Source organism: Ursus maritimus, unplaced genomic scaffold, assembly GCF_017311325.1.
Source record: "Ursus maritimus isolate PB19 unplaced genomic scaffold, ASM1731132v1 scaffold_3, whole genome shotgun sequence".
Taxonomy (NCBI): domain Eukaryota; kingdom Metazoa; phylum Chordata; class Mammalia; order Carnivora; family Ursidae; genus Ursus; species Ursus maritimus.
This window is the reverse complement of record NW_024425563.1, coordinates 16,024,809-16,044,725: the sequence shown is the minus strand read 5'-3', so window position 1 is coordinate 16,044,725 and position 19,917 is coordinate 16,024,809. Positions and strand designations below refer to the sequence as shown.

Below are 19,917 nucleotides of genomic sequence, written 5' to 3'. Positions count from 1 at the left end.
TGCTGGCCTCATAGCTCTAACTCTGTAAGAACCAGGATGAGGCAAGAGCGCAACCATTGGGGTCCCACAGAACTTTTATAAATCGATGACTTTTCATACCATTTGGGGCTTATCTCCAATTATGTTAGGAAGACACTGATGAAGCATCATTATCAACCCTTTCACAATAAAAACCTTTCTTTCTTCCTCAGTTGACCACTGAGTTACACTGAGCAATACAGACACAACCTTGAGGATGAATTCCCCTCAAGCTTGAAAGATACAGTCTTGATTCTATCAGCTCGTTCTTTCCTTGGGATAAAGTGAGATGTATAATTCTGCAGTAACAGGTGATAGAATTTTGAAGGGAAAGGCAAGAAACCAGCCAGGAGGCATCCTCTGTTCTAAATGATCAGCGTGCTAGGGTCCATTGCGGGAAGATGACCAAAGGGAAACACAAGCATTTAGTAATATACCTGTTAATATAACTAGTGTTGGGGCAAGAATGGTTCCATGGATGCACAGTGGTTGAAGGAAGATTTTAGCTACTGTGGGATGCTTGAGAATGCTTTACTTTATCTACTGATTGGTAATATTTTTGCCCATTATTTGAGTGATCAGTAAAGTACAAGGACACAGCAGTCATGGTGGGAAAGCCTTGAACTTCCCTTAGTGGCAAAGTGTCAAATCATTTCAACCTTACTAGTCTCTTCAAACAAACTTTTGCATGTGAAAACAACAGAGGGTCCCCAGATTCGGTAGGGAGGAAACTGGCATCTGGGTGATGGACACAGGGAGCTCTGAGAGTGAAGCTGCACCAGGCTAAGTCATCCCTGCAGAGCTGGCTGCTTGAGAAATGCCACTTGGCCTCCCCAGGTGGAGCCAATCTGGGCTCTCCTTGGGATTTCCCTGATTCATACTATCACACGCCAGTCTTCCCCACTGGGTTATGAGCAAATAGAAAACTAAGACCATTTCTTACATAGTATAGAATGAGCCCCTGATTAACATTTGTTGAATTGAATTAATGGCAGCACCACCACACTGGTGTTTAGACTCAAGCCCATTTTGGAGAGCCTCAAAAAAATCACTATGGCACCTTCAAACCACCTATAAGACAGGTTTGCCAAGCTCCTAGGCCAGCCCTGAGGGAAGAGCCAAAGGAGGGAGACAAGCTCCAGCATAGGGATAATGTGAGCATTCCCAGAGCCAAAAGACATCTAGTACACCCAGCAACAGAGACCCACGATCTGCCTTAGTGGTTAGGAAAAGAAAGGGGGAGAAAGTGCTAAATAGATGTGAATGGGATTGGAAGGGGAGTCTACTGAGAAACGTATTTGAAATAAGATAATTTCTGAAGATGCCTAGGGCATAAAAAGAAGTCAGCAACTAGGCAATATCTTCAGCCTGGTGTTTTCTGATGGGAATTAAGCAAAAACACATCTTGGATTGTTGGCAATTAATTTCTCACAGAGCTATAGGAACAAAGAAAAATTCATGCCAACAGACGACTAAATGTCTCAGGTGGAAGGCTTGCAAAGCAAGGCTTTTGGTGCCTTTCTGTGAAAGCAAACCATTAATATTAAATCTGAAAAATTCCAGATGGCTTCGTTAAAGTCCCAAGGGGATACAGTCGTCCAGGCAGTGGGGAAGAACTATCAATTTCAGAGTGTTTGCTAAGGATTAGTCATGTTGAGTTTCTGTGCTGAATGTCTCCCACATGCCTGGATTTGTGGAATTTTAAGACATATGGAGTATTTCAATCCTCACTTAGTATTTCACCTTTCACTCTAACGAGTCACTAAATTATACTACTGAGACATGCACATCATCCATTATTGCTGGAAATGGGCATAAAAAGTTTTACAGAACCTAGCTCAGGAAAGGGGAAAATTCATGAAATCAGCAAGAGAAGGAGTTATTTTTAAAACAGAGAGGTTGAACCCCAGGAACAGATAATCTTCCTCAACCTGACAAATGAGGAATGAAGGAGAGTTCACTGCTCATTCCTCCCACTGCACCTGCAAGACTTGTGGTTCTTCTCCTGTTTATTTCTCTTCCATTTACACTTTATCTCGGGGATAGTGTCGCTCTCATAATGTAAACTATGACCAGCATTCGAAGAACTCCAGGATTTAGAGTTCTCGCCTCTTTCCTCAGGACTAGTCCTTTGTGGCAGTCTGTAGAATAGTTACACTTGATTTTGCTTAGTTTTGTTTTGCGGGTTTTTTAAAAAACATTTTTATTAACATGTCACTCAAATTCAGCAAATAACAAAAACAAAAACTCAAGTCCCGGATTTAAAAATCTGTCTCTTCTTTCAAATCTTTCTGTTTATGTTGATTCAAACCTAAATAATAATTATTATTTGAGACCCTATTAGGTACCAGGCCCTGTGCCTCGTGATGGGGATACAGAGACAACCAAGCTGCCGATTTCAAGGAATTCAATCTAGTGAAGGAGAAAAATAGGTAAACAAATGATTAGAGTGAAAGAAAATGGAATCATCAAAATACGTGTGAAGTAAAAAGGGAGCATGAGAGAGAGACCCATTCTGTTACAGAAGAGTGAGAGAAGACTTCAGAAAGCCGGAACCATGGGAGCTGGGCTTGGAAGGAAAAGCAGAAGCTTGTTAGGTAAATAAGAAAGGAGAAGAATGCCAGGCAAAAGCACCAGGCATACGACAGGGAATGTGGATAGGAAATATCATAATACGTTATCAGGCAGACAAGGAGCTCAGCGTTGCTAAAATGTAAAGGAGTGATAAGTTAGGACTGGAGACAGAAGAGGCAGGGACCATTTCATATAGGGCCTGACAAAGCCATTTCGAAGTGCTGGTAGTTTACCTTCCAAGCTAAATGAAGCGAGTTTCTGAAGCAGTGAGCTCATACATTCTCACTGGTGCTTCTGAGCAGCCGGCTGTACAGAGTAGAATAAAAAAGCAAGAATAAAGGCAGAAGACAAGTTAAAAAACTATTACTGCAAAGCTTCTGCTCTTCTCTTTGAAATTCATGAAAAGTAATGGGGAGAATGAGAAGCAGGAAAGAAAGCATCGTCTTTGACTAAGCTATAAGATACCCAGAAACCGAAACCATGTATAAAAAGAGGTACCAAGTACAGGAAAAATTTGGCCAAGTTTCAGGGAGACGGAGAAAGCGTATTTTGATCTCAGAAGATCTGAGCTACACTGTGCACCACAAAATCTAGCAGAAAGCCCTCTGCTCTGAGCCAGGTGTCTTGCTAGTCAGAAGAGAAATCAAACCCCAGAGGACAGTGCTCTTAAAAAAGAATTTGAAAACAGACCCAAAGTCAAGCTTCCAGAAACACACAAACCCACCATCCCTAATTTTCCATTCCAAACCAACAGTTCCAAAAAGAATTCCTCCAAAACAAATATGAGTGATAAAGAAAAAGGAACCAGCATGCTATCTACATGAAAATACTCCAAGAAGAAAGCGGGGTAAGGATCAAACCAAACTGAAGGTAGGAGTACACTAAAAAGATAACGGCAGGGGGCTGGTGAACACTATTATTAGACCTCCACGAAATTTAGAAATGGAAAAAAGGGAAGAGGGGAAAGAAGGAAGAAGGATGGAATATGTTTCTGTAAGCAGAAACATAAAGGAGAAATACAATGATTATGAAAAGTCCTAATACTACAGCAGAAGAAAAGAGCGAACGTTGGTCCAGAGTCTTCGAATCAGTAAATTATAGAAACAGCTTGAGGGCTCTTTCTATTGTATCACCACTGCTCTGGGAAAAGAATATTAAGAGGAGGTAAAAGATCCATAATAACTAAAAATATATTAAGGTGCAAGCCATTCATTTATTCAACCATTTGAGTAACTGCTTTGTGGAAATGTCTTGCTGTTTTTCAGTTTGAATTACTCCTCTGTGAATTTTTTTTTTTCGCTTTTTAAGTTTTTATTTTAATTCCAGTTAATTAACCTACAGTGTTATAAGAGTTTCGGGTGTACAGATATAGTGATTTAACAATTCCATACATCACCCTGTGCTCATCATGACAAGTGCAGTCATTGATCCCCATCACCTATTTACCCCCTCCCCAGCCACCTCCCCTCCAGTAACCATCAGTTTGTTCTCTGTAGTTATGAGTCAGTTTCTTGATTTGTCTCTCTTTCTCTCTCTTTTATTTTCCCTTTCCTCATTTGCCTCATTTCTTAAATTCCAGACAAGTGAAACCCTATGGTATTTGTCTTTCTCTGACTGGCTTATTTCACTTAGCATAATATTCTCTAGCTCCATCCATGTTGTTGCAAATAGCAAGATTTCATTCTTTCTTATGGCTGAATAATAGTCCATTGTAGAGATATACCACTCCTTCTTTATCCTTTCACCTATCAACGGACACTCAGGCCACTTCCATAGTTTGGCTATTGTAAATAATGTTGCAATAAACATAGGGGTATATATATCCTTCTGAATTAGTGTTTTTGTATTCTTTGGGTAAATACCCAGGAGTACACGTACTGAATCATATCGTAGTTCTATTTTTAACTTTTTGAGGAACCTCCATACTTTTTTCCAGAGTGGCTGCACCAGTTTGCATTCCCACCAACAGTGCATGAGGGTTCCTTCTTTCTCCACATCCTCGCCAACAACTGTTGTTTCTTGTGTTTTTGATATTAGCCATTCTGACAGATGTGAGATGATGTCTCGTTGTGGTTTTGACTTGCATTTCCTGATGGTGAGTGACACTGCCCATCTTTTCATGTGTCTGTTGGCCATCTGGATGTTTTCACTGGAGAAATATCTGCTCTTGTCTTCTGCCCATTTTTAAATTAGCTTATTTGTTTTGGGGTGTTGAGTTGTATAAGTTCTTTATGTATTTTCCATATGAAACCTTTATTGGCTATGTCATTTCAAAATATCTTCTCCTATTTCATAGGTTGCCTTTCAGTTTGTTTCCTTTGCTGTGCAGAAGCTTTTTATTTTGATGTAGTTCCAATAGTTTTTTTGCTTTTGTTTCCCTTGCCTTAGGAGACGTACCTAGAAAAAAGGTGCTACAGCCAATGTCAGAGAAGTTACTGCCTGTGTTCTCTTCTAGGATTTTTAAGGCTTCGGGTCTCACATGTAGGTCTTTAATCCATTTTGAATTGATTTTTGCTTATGGTTTAAGAAAGTGGTCCAGTTTCCCACCACCATTTGTTGAAGAGACTGTCTTTTTCCCACTGGATATTCTTTTCTGCTTTGTTGAAGATTAACTGACCATATAGCTGTAGGTTTATTTCTGGGTTTTCTATTCTATTCTGGATCTATGTGATTGTTTTTGTGCCAGTACCATACTGTGTTGATTACTACAGCTTTGTAAAATAACTTGAAGTCTGGAATTGTGGTGCTTTGAGCTTTGCTTTTCTTTGTCAAGATTGCTTTGGCTTTTGGAGGTCTTTTGTGGTCCCATACAAATTTTAGAATTGTTTGTTCTAGTTCTGTTAAAAATGCTGTTGATATTTTCATAGGGATTGCATTAAATCTGTAGATTGCTTTGGGCAGTATAGACATTTTAACAATATTTATTCTTCCAACCCATGAGCATGGAATATCTTTCCATTTTTTTGTGTCATCTTCAATTACTTTCATCAGTGTCTTATAGTTTTCAGAGTACAGGTCTTTCACCTCTTTAGTTAGGTTTATTCCTAGGTAACTTATTATTTTTGGTACAACTGTAACTGGGATTGTTTTCCTAATTTCTCTGTTGCTTGACTATTGGTGTATAGAAATACAACAGATTTCTGTACATTGATTTTGTACTTTATCTATCAGTTCTAGCAGGTTTTTTTTTTTTTTTGGTGGAGTGTTTCAACTTTATCTATCAGTTCTAGCAGGTTTTTTTTTTTTTTTTGGTGGAGTGTTTCAAGTTTTCTACATATAGTATTATGTCATTTGCAACTAGTGAAAGTTTTAATTTTCCTCGCCAATTTGGGTGCCTTTTATTTCTTTCTGTTGTCTGATTGCTGTGGCTAGGACTTCCAGTACTATGGTGAATAAAAGTGGTGAGAATGGGCAAATTTGTTTTGTTCCTGGCCTTTGTGGAAAAGCTCTCCATTTTTCCCCATTAAGGATGATGTTAGCTGTGGGTTTTTCATCTATGGCCTTTATTATGTTGAGGTATGTCCCTCTAAACCTACTTTGTTGAGGGCTTTTATCATGAATGGATGTTGTACTTTGTCAAATGCTTTTTCTACATCTATTGAAATGATCAGATGGTTTTTATCCTTTCTCTTACTGATGTGATGTATCATGTTGATTGATTTGTGAATACTGAACCACCCCTGCAACCAAGAAATAAATCCTACTTGATCATGATGAATGATTTTTTAAATATATTGTTGGAATGGGTTTGCTAGTATTTTGTTGAGGACTGTTGCATCTATGTTCATCAAGGATATTGGCCTGTAGTTTTCTTTTTTAGTGATTTATTTGGTTTTGGTACCAGGATAATGTTGGCCTCATAGAATGAATTTGGAAGTTTTCCTTCCTCTTCTATTTTTTGGAATATTTTGAGAAGAATGGGCATTAACTCTTCCTTAAATATTTGCTAGAATTCACCTGTGAAGCCATCTTGGTCTTGGCCTTTTGTTTGTTGGGAATTTTTTGATTACTAATTCAATTTCTTTGTTGGTGATAGATTTGTTCAAATTTTCTATTTCTTCCTGTTTCAGTTTTGGTAGTTGACATGTTTCTAGGAATTTATCCATTCCTTCTAGGTTGTCTAATTTGTTGGCATATAATTTTGATAATATTCTCTTATAATTGTCAGTATTTCTGTAGCTTTAGTTGTTATTTCTCCTCTCACATATGTATTTTATTTATTTGAGTCCTTTGTCTTTTTTTTTTTTCTTGGTAAGTCTGGCTAGAGGTTTATGCATTTTATTGATGTTTTTCAAAGATCCAGCTCCTGGCTTCATTGATCTGTACTATTCGTATTTTTTAATTACTATGTCATTTAATTCTGCTCTAATCTTTACTTCCTCTTGCTGGTTTTAGGTTTTGTTTATTGTTCTTCTACCTCCTTTAGGTATAAGGTTAGGTTGTTTGAGATTTTTCTTGATTCCAGGCCTGTATTGCTATAAACTTTCCTCTTAAAACTGCTTTTGCTACATCCCAAAAGTTTTGGACCCTTGTGGTTTCATTTTCATGTGTTTCCACGTACTTCTTAAGTTCTTCTTTTATTTCCTGGTTGACCAATTCATTGTTTAATGGCATGTTATTTGTCCTTCATGTATTTGTGGTCTTTCCAGAATTTTTCTTGTGGTTGACTTCTAGTTTCATAGTGTTGTGGTCCAAAAAACTGCACGGTATGACTCTGATCTTCTTGACTTTGTTGAGGCTTATTTTGTAGGCTAATATGTGATTTATTCTGAAGAATGACTCACGTGCACTTGAAAAGAATGTGCATTATTTTAGGATGGAATGTTCTGAATATATCTGTTAAATCCATCTGGTCCAGTATGTCCTTCAAAGCCATAGTTTACTTGTTTATTTTCTGTTTAGATGATTTGTCCATTGATGTAAGTGGGGTGTTTAGGTCCCCTACTATTATTTTATTATCATCAATTAGTTCCTTTGTGTTTGTCATTAACTCTTTTATGTATTTGGGTGCTCCCATGTTGGGTGCATAAATATTTATAATTGTTATATCTTCTTGTTGGATTGTTCCCTTTATTATTATATAGTGCTCTCCTTTGTCTCTTGCTATAGTCTTTGTTTTAAAGTCTTTTTTGTCCAATGTAAGTATTGCTACTCCAGCTTTCTTTGACCTCCATTTGCATGATACATGTTTTTGCATCCCCTCACTTCCAAACTGCAGGTGTCTTTAGGTTTAAAATGAGTCTCTAGTAAGCAGCATATAGAATGGTGTTGTTCTTTTTATCCTACCCGTCACCCTATGTCTTTTGATTAGAGCATTTAGTTCATTTACATTCAAGTAATTACTGATAGCTATGTATTTATGGTCATATTATTATTTGGTTGTTTCTGAAGATTTTCTCTGATCCTTTCTTGTCTTTCTTTCATGTTTTGCTGATTTTCTTTACTAATATATTTGGATTCCTTTGTCTTTATTTTTTGCATATTTATTAGTGGTTTTTGATGTATGGTTACATTACATTTGTATATAACCTCCTCGGCATATAGTAGTCTATATTACATTGATGGTAGTTTAAGTCTGAACACGTTCTTTATTCCTCCCATCCTCATGTTTTAGGTATGTGTTGTTACAGTTGACATTCTTTTATTTTGTGAGTTACTTGACTGATTTTTTTTTTTCAGAAATATTCATTTTTACTGCTTTCGTTTCCTACCCTTATACTGTCACTTTTGGTCTCTCCTTTTCACTCAAAGAGTCCCCTTTAATGTTTCTTTTAGTGTGTTTCAGCGGTCATGAACTCCTTTACTTTTTGTTTATCTAGGAAACTCTTTATCTCTCCTTCTATGCTGAGTGAGTTTTCCTGGATAGAGTATTCTTGGCTGCAGATGTCTCCCATTTAGCACTTTGAATACATCATGCCACTCCCTTCTGGCTTAGAAAGTTTCTTCTGAAGAATCCCCTGCTAGCCTTATAGGTCTTCTCTTGTAAGTTATTGTGTTCTTTTGTCTTGCTGCCTCTACAATTTTTTATCACTATATTTTGCCATACAATTTGTCTTGGTGTGGATCTTCTTTTATTGGTTTTGATGCAAGTTCTCTGTGCCTCCTGGATCTGGATATCTGTTTCCTTCCCCAGCCAGGGAAGTTTTCAGCTACTATGTCTTTGAATATATTTTCTGTCCCCTTTCTCTCTCTTCTTCTGGAATTCCTATAATATGAATGTTATTACAGTTGTTGGGAGCCACTGAGTTCCCTTAGGCTATTCTCATTTTGCATAGTTCTTTTTATTTTTTGTTCAGCTTGATTACTTAACATTACTTTGCCTTCTGGGTCATTAACTCATTCCTCTTCTTCTTCAGCCTGGTGTTCATTCCATCAAGTGTGTTTCTCATTTCATTTATTGAGCCCTTTTTCTCTGTTATTCCTTATCTCTGTGTTAAGGGTCTCACTCACATCTTCTACTCTTTTCTCAAGTCCAGTGAGTACCCTATGATCATTGCTTAAAATACTCCATCAGGCATGCTACTTATATCTATTTCACTTAGATATCTGGCCATGGCCTTGTCCTGTTCTTTAATTTGGGATAAATTTCTCTGTCTCTTCATTTTATCTAAGTCTCTGTGCCTGTTTCTCTGTGTTACGAAAGTCAACTAAATCTCCTGTTTTGTTTTGTTTTTTTAAGATTTTATTTATTTGAGAGAGAGAGAGTGAGTGAGAGAGAGCACTTGAGGGGAGGGGCAAAGGAGGAGGCAGAGGGAGAGAGAATCTCAAGCAGATTCCATGCTGAGCCCGACATGGGGCTCAATCCCACAACCCCTGACCTTCTGGTACATGCTCCAAGAGGAGAGAATAACCTCCCCATTGTGTGTCGTAGGTGCTCTTCAGATTGTTGTTTCCATGCTGTATGTCTGCAGGCTGTTAGCTCTGCCTTTTCCCCAAGAGCAGCACAATGCCCTCCAGGCTCTATTCCAGCCAAGCTTGCTGACCTTTAAAACTTCAGGCTTTAAGCCCTTCTGGTTGCAAGAACTCATGAAACTTGGCTCTTCTCGCTTACCAAGCCAACTGCAATGGAAATTCATTCTCCCCATGCATTCCCTGTTAGTCTGTCTCTCGCCCTTTTCCACGACTATGGTTCCCTCCTTTCCACCAGAGCTACACATTTATCTCCCAAACTGTGTTTCCAACTTAATATCTTCTTCAATGTGGCTTCTTCTCTTCCTTTAATTGTGGGGTGCATTCTGCCATTCTTCAGGTCAATTTCTAGGGTATTTAGGATGATTGATAGCTATCCAGTTGTATTCATGGTACAAGGCAAGTCTAGGGTCCTCCTACTCCATGGCTATCTTCCTGGGATTGCAACTACTTTTCTATAAATTTTGATTTGAAGATTTGCTGATAAAAGTCCTCTTCTCAATGTGAACCATGCTAAGCAGAATATTCATACCGTTCTTTCCTTTTGAATGAAGGTGACACTTCTCCAACTGGGATGTACACAGGAACTTAAAAATAAGGGAAGCCCCCAGGAAAAACAACACACTAGTTTTAGATGGGGGATTATGTAATTTAACTGGTAACAATTAAAATATTATTTTTTATTGAAATCGGCACAGACATATTATGGGTCCCAAAACAAAAATCACTTGACTTCTTAAAATAAAACAACAAGCTTTAAAAAAAAATCGGTTAAGAACCTGAAGGGATGATACACCAGGCACACACTGACTAGTTGCTACTATACTGAACCGCACAGCTTACAGACCCTGTTGTCAGTCACTAAGACACAAGGAATCTCTAAGAAAATCAAAGATAGTTATTAGATTGCTTTCCATCAGCAAGTTGCCCTTCAAGGCCTCTAATCTTTCAAGTAGATCAATTACAAGGCTTAAAGACATTGGAAAATATGCCCAGTTTTCAATCAGCAAAGTCACACATAAGAGCCAAAAAGCCAAAGAGTGATATATTTATGAAGGCAAAGTCTTTAACAAGTACTACACCTCTTGTGATGTCTTGTTGTTTTAATCAATAAACCTGGAACTGAGATCATGAGCATCATGGCTACTTCAGCCCGTAGGACGTGGTATGATGCTTTGCAATAAATTTTAGATGAACACATTTTCTTGGCAACCGGCATGAAATGCTCTAAACCTGCAAGCTTATCCTAACGCAAGATCTTTTTATTCGAATAATACTGTCCTGACTCTCTTTTTTTAAGCCTCTTTACAATATTCTGCTTCTCTTGTCATTTTGTGGCTTGAATCAATACCATCCATGGCTTTCCTACTTGGCCCTTCCTCAGCATGTCTGTATCATTTCCTTCCTAGGAGGTAGGTAGGAGATCAAGAGACTGTCCAGTTTAGATGAAGTCTTTCTTAAAGACAGATTGGATGAATATTGGGGACCCATCTACTTTTGGGAGAGAATCATTCACAAATGAATGTCAATGTTCCTTCCCAGTGTCCCCAACCTGTTTACCCTCTACTTAGCATTTCTTAGCATCACCTGATGGAGAGTGGGCCAAGGGATGGGGTTACCATATAGAGGTGAACTTGGAATAAACATATAGAACAGGTGTAAGAACCAAGGCTGAATAGGCACAAAGGCAGAGATCCATATTCTAAAAACACTCAGCAAGAGAATATTTCTCTAAATGTGGATGGGGGAAGGAAGCTCTGACATATTCATACCAACTCAAAGACCTGGCCAAAAGAGCCAGGGCCCCTTTATTTCCTGGCGACTAACATGGAATCATAATAAAAAACAAATGAGAAATGATAGGGTAAGCTAGAAGCTCTATTACCCCACAGACCACTCTGCACACTACGAATAAATAAACCATTGCTGGGCTGTGATGTCCTCACGGGGAAAGCAGCCCGTGCCCCCACACTGAAAGCTACTCTACGAGTATTTTGTCAATGTTCCTTTTTCTGTCTGTCTTTCCGCTTTACCCTCCAGCTTTAGGAATGAGGACGACAGCAAAAACACCACTTTCCATAAACAAAGGTGACCATCCATCCTACCCAGGAAGAGGAAAATTGAAGTCTCTGGTTTCTAGCTATTTATATCAACTCTGAGTGTTCTTCCTCTCCCTCTTTCATCATTCTCCTTTTATTTCTCTCTCCTTCTGCTTACCAAAGCCCTGAACGTTCTCTGGGCTTATCTCATCCACCTTCCCCATGCTTTGGTAGAACCCAATCTCTCTGTAAAATAGCCTCCCAGCATGTGCCAATCAGTGCTCTTGTTCCACCTGAAGAAGGCCAGGAACGTTCAGGTGTGGGCAAAGCTCCCCGGGTTGGGTGCTGTTCCCTGCCTGGACCAGTACTGCTCTCTGTTAACAAACTCCTGAGAAGTAGCCCAAATGGAAACTGATTTCCCAGCTGGACTCCCCTTCCAGGCACAGTTCAAGAGTCCACGCCATTGCTGCAGGAACACCAGCTTTATTTTTCCTTTGTTTTACCTTGAAGTGATGATGCTACACAAATTCAATTTATTTCCTGAAACTGCTGAGAGACGAAGAATTTTCATTCAAGTAAGCCAAGGGACGATTTACTGTGATTTGAAAGCATGGCTGTAGATGATCATGGGACAATAGCTTTTCTCCCTTGAGATTCCCTCAAGGATGTGCACTGCCTGGAGGACTGTTATGCCCAGCCTATGACATCATTTTGAGAGCTTGAGGGAGAAAGAGTGAGATCACAGATCTGGTGACAACTTCACGACCATTACTTTAGCACCAAAGCATCCCTAACTAGGTAAAACAGAACCAGAAATCCCTCAGCACTGAGAATCTTCATCAACCAAACAATCCTCTCTTTGTTTGCTTTTCTTCCAATTATGAATATTGCTCTTAAGACAATGAACAAAGCACATACAGTAAAAGAGAACGGGAGCCAAAGAGATGAAAGCTACAGTGACCATACAAAGTGGCATTGAGATGAAAGAGACAAACACATTCTCTATTCAAGTGGTCACAAACCCATTCAGGGAATGCCAAACGGCCTCAAAGGTAACATTCACCACACATGGCGGGGGGTGGGGGTGGGGGGTGGGGGGGTGTTGTGCTGCGGAAAGAGCAATTTTGAAGGAAGGCGAGTGAGATGTGTATTTGTGTGGAGGTAAGGAAATAAGACCCAGAACCGAAATAATAAAGGCTGTCTGGTAATTTCTCCATTTGATGTAAATTTCCTCTAATTCCCTTCAGGCTCTTAATTTCTTATTCTTTGAGAGTCTCCTACCCGAATATATACCTGATGATCCCCACATGAGCTGTACTTGAAATAACATCTGGGTCGGTTTTTTTTTAATAAGTTCCTGTATTTAATTGGCATTAAAAAAAATACCACTGTTTTACCACTGGTTTGTAACAATTCGATTTCTCCTCTCCATCCCCCGCAATCAGTTTGCTGTGGAGGAAGCCCCAAGGGCCCTTTGAGCTTGAAATTGTACTGCCACCTAATGTTCATGCCTAAGAACTGCAACAAAATGAGGGGAAAGGCTTTTTGAAATCAAGGGGAAAGATGAGAACAAAGGGGCAAAAGTGGGCAGTAAACACAGGGAAGAAACAGATCAAGAGATTATGCTAAGTGAAATAAGTCAAGCAGAGAAAGACGATTATCATATGGTTTCACTCATTTATGGAACAAGAAATAGGAAGATGGGTAGGAGAAGAAAGGGAAGAATGAAGTGGGGGGTAAACAGAAAGGGGAATGAACCATGAAAGACTATGGACTCTGGGAAACAAACTGAGGGCTTCAGCGGGGAGGGCAGTGGGGGATTGGGCTAGGCCAGTGATGGGTATTAAGGAGGGCACGTATTGCATGGTGCACTGGGTGTTATACGCAAGTAATGAATCATGGAACACTACATCAAAAACTAGGGATGTACTATATGGTGACTAACATAACATAAAAAAAAAGAAAGAAAGAAATGGTATTGAAGAAATCAACACTGACCAAGTTCATTCAACATGAAAACTTGGCTATCACACTTTTTGTTACCTAAAATATGAACATTCCTGGGAAGTGTTTTAGCATTTTTGAAGACATGAACGTAACTGTGTATGAGACACAGCACAGCTGTGCAGGTACAAAAGATGTGATACTTCACATTAGAAATCAGCTTTTGAAATATAGTTGCCTCCTTAATTTTAAAAAAGGGGGGGGGGAGTAAAGAAATAGAAAAGCCATGTCATTCTGAAATTGAACCAAAGGAGATAGACGTGCAGAGAGCCAGGAGGGAGTATCAGTAGGGAGATTCCGTTAGCAAGAGCCACTGGCTCTAAGCTTAGTGGTTCAGTGAATTCCGGCCAACAGCTCCTGTGATTGTGCCTCCCGTTGAGAAATGATCGACCTGGTGTTTTGTGAATGTGGACTTTTTTTTTAAGTGTAAATGAAAATGAAGTTCTGGGATCTGAAGGCAAATCATCTGAGTCCCACATCTAGTGTTAACACAAGAAACTTCTATGAAAGGCTGTCTCACATATAACAATATTCAGGATAAGCCATCTACCTTGTGGGGGCCAAGGTAACCGGGAAAGGCTTACTCACAACTAATTTTATTTTTATTAAATAAGGACTTCTGAATCCAGCTTTAGAAAATGGAAGAAAAAAAAAAGAGGTGGAGTTGGAAGCCGCTTTGGCACTTCTCCTGAAGATAAGTGTGATATATTCCAGAAGTTTTCCTATCAACATCTCCCACCTCACCTACTTCTCAGAAGAGGGAATTCATGGTCAAGACACTGGCATGGGAAACAGAATCTGAAAAGTGTCTCTCTCCTCCCCATGCTTCTGTGTCCAAGGACAGGACAGTTTCTAAGTAATATATTACAAACAACCCAAACTAGTAAAGGAACCCTATGAGCAAATGAAAAATTAATACACATACCTCACAGCGATATTGAGAACAAGAAGTGAAAGTGGGCTCCACAGACACTATCTTTGAGAATAATTAATTCCATGTGCGAATATCAAGCAGGGCTATAAACTTAATTCCATTTGGGGAGTTGTCGGAGATACAGAACTTACAACATTTTATCCCACTTTTAAGGAGACTCTAAGGGGTTTATGGAGGGAGACTAACATCAAAGAGAGAACTGGAGAAACTGTAAAGCAATGCTGTCGATGTTCTTATGCTTGGTGATTAGCACAAGAGCCAGAAAAGTTCGGAAAAGGGAAAACGTGGTCCCTGACTCCCTGAATTCCAAGCAAGTAGTTTCTCCATGTTATAAAGTTTTTTCTTGTGCTGGTCTCCTCAGGGCTGTGGGCTCAGTGGTCCCCAGAGGTTCATGAGAGAAGATCCACACTCTATACCCACCCCTTCTCTCCCTCACCCCACTCCTGCACATATCAAGCAATTACTACTCAACATCCCTCCCACCTGAGATTCATGGGCAAATATTTTTGGAAGGATTTCAACGTTATCACTCGTACTTTAAATCAATTTAATCAAATTACTCATCTAAGGCAGATGCACTGAGAACATAAGAGCCTGGCTGGCAGTCTGAGAAAGAAGCAAAGGGATGGACAGGGTACTGTGGAGGTAAGTGAACAGGAGGCCGCTGAGACCCTGAAATAGACCCTTGAACACTGAGAGCCGTGTACTCGGAAGAAGCAGGACAGATGGGGTGAGGAGAGGAAGGGCAGGGCAGGAGGCTCACCAGGACTGCCCTGCTCTCCCCAGCACCTCTTCCCCTGTGTTGCCTGAGTGCTCTGCCCCTCTCTGCGGAGGTAAGGAGGGGGGCAAGAGGCAGCCCGAACTGAACTGATTCCTCAGTGACCTTCAGAGGAACGAGAGGGGCTGAGGGCAGCCAGAGCTCGGGAAAGAGGACTTACATGCATCAACATTTCATGTCACAGGTAGGTGCACCAAAATCATATTCAGCAAAAACTATGGCCTCTTCTCTCTACTCTGATAGTTAAAATTAAAAACAAATATTTAGGGGCACCTGGGTAGCTGAGTCGGTTAGGCGTCTGACTCTTGATTTTGGCTCAGGTCATGATCTCAGCGTCGTGAGATCAAGCCCTGAGGGGGACTCTGTGCTCAGTGCAGAGTCTGCTTGAGATTCTCTCTCTCCCTCGCTGTCTGCCCCTCCCCCACTCATGCATGTACCCGGTATCTCTCTAAAATAAATAAATTAAACAAACAAATACTTGGTTCAGATCTTATCAGGCACCATTACTTGTGAAGTGATCATCTATGGGGAAGTTGCCTCCCACCTTCCCTCCTGTTGCCAACACCTGCTATGGATGCCCAAGGGCGTGGCACACGTGCTGAGGAACAAGGACGCCACAGCGTGGGAACCTCTGGGAATAACACGACAGAAGACACAACTCTGGATTCCGCATCCTTCTAGAAAGGAAGGAGAGGTCAGAAACTGTACAATTACCTGACAGCATGGACACTTTCCCAGCAGGCTCTGGGAGAGGATTCTTATCACACTAACTACATTTTAATCCTGATGATTAGAAAAAGTCGGCCATCAAGGAGAGATGTGCCATCATTTTGTTGGATTAACATCCCCTACTAGACCTGTGCCGACATTTTTTTTTTTTTTTTTAGCTTGGATCCCATTCAACACACCCTGAATCCCTACTCTACCAACCAAACTGATGAGATTTCAATGTCAAGCCCTTAAAGAAGATCCAGGGACTGGTTCAGAAAAGAGAGGACCAACTGTGCAAAAATGGGCTGTGTAGGGAGCCAGCCACAGCACACAGATACTCCCAGGGGCCACAAGACAGAGGAATGAGAGGAGGTCCCCTTTGCACTCAGGTCTCCATCTCTGGTATAGTCCCTGAAAACAAAGAAAAATTCCCATTCCTCTATTGGTTTAACAATACCTCTCTCACTAAGGAGCACAGAGGGAGATGGAGTTATTTCCCTAGTTTTAGAATGGCTCGTGGGTGGCTCAGTCGTTAAGTGTCTGCCTTCGGCTCAGGGTGTGATCCTGGGGTCCTGGGATCAAGCCCAGCATCAGGCTCCTCCGCTGGGAGTCTGCTTCTTCCTCTCCCACTTCCCCTGCTTGTGTTCTCTCTCTTGCTGCTGTCTCTCTCTGTCAAATAAGTAAAATAAAATCTTTTTTTAAAAAAAGAATGGCTCGTAAGTGCTTTTGTCACAAAAGACTGTCACCTTGGAATAGCTTTCCTTAATGCCCTAAGGCCAAATGTGTTGTTGGAAGGAGACAGAAATCTTTGTTTTGTTGAGGACTGAGAATTTCCTGAGAGGCCCTTCTACTGCCCCCTGCTTGTTAAGGGAAGTCAAGAAAAGTGCTTTCCTTCTACACATCTTGACCCCGTATTTCCTCACGCTCTGGCTCCGTCTTGTCTTAAAAGGTTTGGAAATCCTTAGGAAATCCCAGAATTCTCTTCCATCCATAAAATGTTGATGGTTTATGGTTTCCCACTTGCCAACATTCTTCCCTCCATCTAAACCTCCTCAAGTACTCAACTTACTGATAGAACCCAAAGAATCCAGAGATCGGACATGGGGAGCGTGCTAGCATCTCAATGCACAGGGCTCTAGATGGGGTCCTTCCCTCCACCCCGTCCCCATCTCACCTTTGTGCTCAATATCCGTGCCTGCAATTCTCTATATCGCCATCGTTGCCTTCTACTTTCTCACTTGTAAAACAGCAACCTCTCTCTGAGGGAATTCAATGCATCTTTATGATTTTAATGTAAATTCCCTGGGTCAAACAGATCTATATTAAAATTTGAAATATAAAATGGATTCCACAGCCTGACAAAAATATCTAACATGTAATGTATCATTTTGTTACTTTGTGTGTGTGTGTGTGTGTGTGTGTGTGTGTGTGTGTGTGTGATGAGAACTGGGTCTGCTGCTGTATTATAAAGACATCTCTATTTTGGTTTGATAGAGTACCTTCTCTCTAACAGCCCACGTTCATCCATTCACCCAACAAGCCTGCCTTACTGGACGCCTGCGACACCAGCTATGATGCAAAGTGGTGTGGATGCGGAGTGAGCAATATAGTTTGTCCTTCCAAGGAACTCATATGCTTTAAAGAATGATCTGATCAACTTTCCCTCATGCACCACGTTCCTCAAGTGTGAGTAGGTAAGCCCACCACATCCTTTACAAATGAAAAGAGAGAGCCCTTCAAGTAATATTTCCTCATGTAATCACCAACCAAACTTGAGCTCATAAAAATGGAAGGGCAGAATTCCTTGGCATCATTTTAAATCAAATGGATGTTTAATATAAGAGCTTATTTACCTTAGCGAGATTTTTCTTCAAAGTGGGTCGAAATGAGATCTGATACCTAAAGAATTCTAATCTGGCTCTGCCCATAACTGAACTTGGAAATGGAACTCCATATTGGACGAAAGGTTTAGGGCCCCCATATACCTAACTGTTTCAGGAGCAATTATAAAAAGAATAGAGCAAAATTTCTTATTCAATATTTTACATACCCAAAGGAACAGAATATTGTGTGCTTGGCTAAATAGGGAGGGTAACAACTGGAGGGAGGTTAGGCAGGGAGAAAAAGAAGAAAGGAAGATGTATGTCAGCTAAACTGGAGCTCTTCTAGCTTCAGTGATGAGGCAGGGAGAACAAGATTTAGACCAGTCAAAGGTAAGGAGGATGGGAACCAACTATCTTAGTGAAACAGATGCAAGGGACTATGTCTCCATCCAGACAGCCCTGATTTCATCTCTAAGACAGATTCCAGCAAAACCCACATCCCACTAAGAAGATTATTTTTCTCCCTCTTATCAGATTGTGATTCTCAAAGGTTATTTCCACAACCCAATCACTGCCCAACGGGCTGTCCTCCTGGTGAGAACCTGGAGTTGTGACAATAAGCACAATTACCCTTTTTATTAGAGTCAGGCCATCACCTAATGTTCCCGAAGAAATTGGGTAAGGGAAATAGTTGGAAGACAACAGGGGGATCTGAAGCTCTTACTCCTTCTCACTCTGAGAGTGACTGAGTTTGTGGAAGGGGGAGGTTTCAGGATTATCTTCTGCACATGGTGGTTCGGAATTTTAGGCTACCTGAAAAAGCCAATTTTTAAAGTATTATTAGGTATTCCGGATATCCCTAAATAACTTGCTAGTTGTACAAACCTGCCTAAGCACACATCCGGTAGAGTGATACTACACTGAGTACTGAGTACATTCAATTATTCGGGGAGCATTTCTGGTTACATAATGATGAAAAGCCGATACTTATCTGCTCATGAATAAAGGTGGAAGAAAATAAACTTGGAGCCCTTAAAAAGCCTCTTTCCTTTGAGGCTAACGTTTTCATTATTTCTTTAAATACTCATTCTTTTCATATAAAAATAAAAAAGTGAAATCTGGAGGAAGCAGCAAATCCTTGTTTCCAGAACACCTTATGCATCTATCCATTACTGCACTTAGCAGAGAGAACTCTAATTTGTGGAATTTTTCCCCTTTGAATGTAAGCTCTTCAAAGGCAATAATAATTTCTTGTTTAGTTTAGATCTTCAGTGCCCAGGTGTATGGGAGTGTGTGTATCTATCCAGACACTAGATACACAGTTGCTACCTAGAAGGTGCTCAATATTTACTCAATAAATGAATGACTAAGTGACTCAAACAGTTTCTTAGAATCCCAATGAAAATAATCAGACCAGATACGTTACAGTTTGATTTTTGATAACATAATCTCTTAGAGACTGTAGATCATAGAAACCTTTAGCCCTGCTTAGCTGATCAGGTAACAGACACCTGCGTAGACACAGATGTCTGGATGGGATGTCTGCCTTTGGTGGTTCTCTACACTCTTCCCCCTTGTATTAGTCCCACAGCAAGATATTCTATTTTTACCTGTGTGACCTTTATCTTACTTCTTTCAGATTTAGGATTTGGAGACACTAAGAAAAAGTGCACATCTTTTAGTCAGTTTTGGGGGTTTCACATAAACCAAAACCAAAACCAAAACCAAAAACCTAAAAAAGATTATTCTTTTTCAGAAAATAAGTACCTCCCAGTCCCTTTACTTGTTTTCCCTTAACCCATCCAACTCAAGTCTGTCCTTCTCAAAAAATAACTTAAGAATATACTAGAGTTTTCAGTCAAGTGCTATTTTTTTTTTTTTAATCTCATAGATCCTAAAGTTGAGAAAAGTCTGCCTTAGGACTGAGATTCTGTTTGCTAAAATTTCAGTTAATTCCTTCCTTACAAATCTGCAAAAATGAAATACAGCCTTGTCACTACTTTTGGTGGTATAATTAATGATAAGAGCAAACATGTTTCCAGAATATTATTTTAAGTAGAACTTTCTTAGACACTGAAAACATTTTTTGAACCTAAAGACAAATTCATTATGGTTCTAGCAGCAATA

At 40.1% G+C, this 19,917-nt stretch overlaps 1 protein-coding gene across 1 annotated transcript in view; it reads right to left on the bottom strand.

Moving 5' to 3' along the window:
* The window catches only part of DGKI (diacylglycerol kinase iota), a 414,447-nt gene that overhangs the window by 47,777 nt on the left and 346,753 nt on the right, over positions 1 to 19,917 (bottom strand).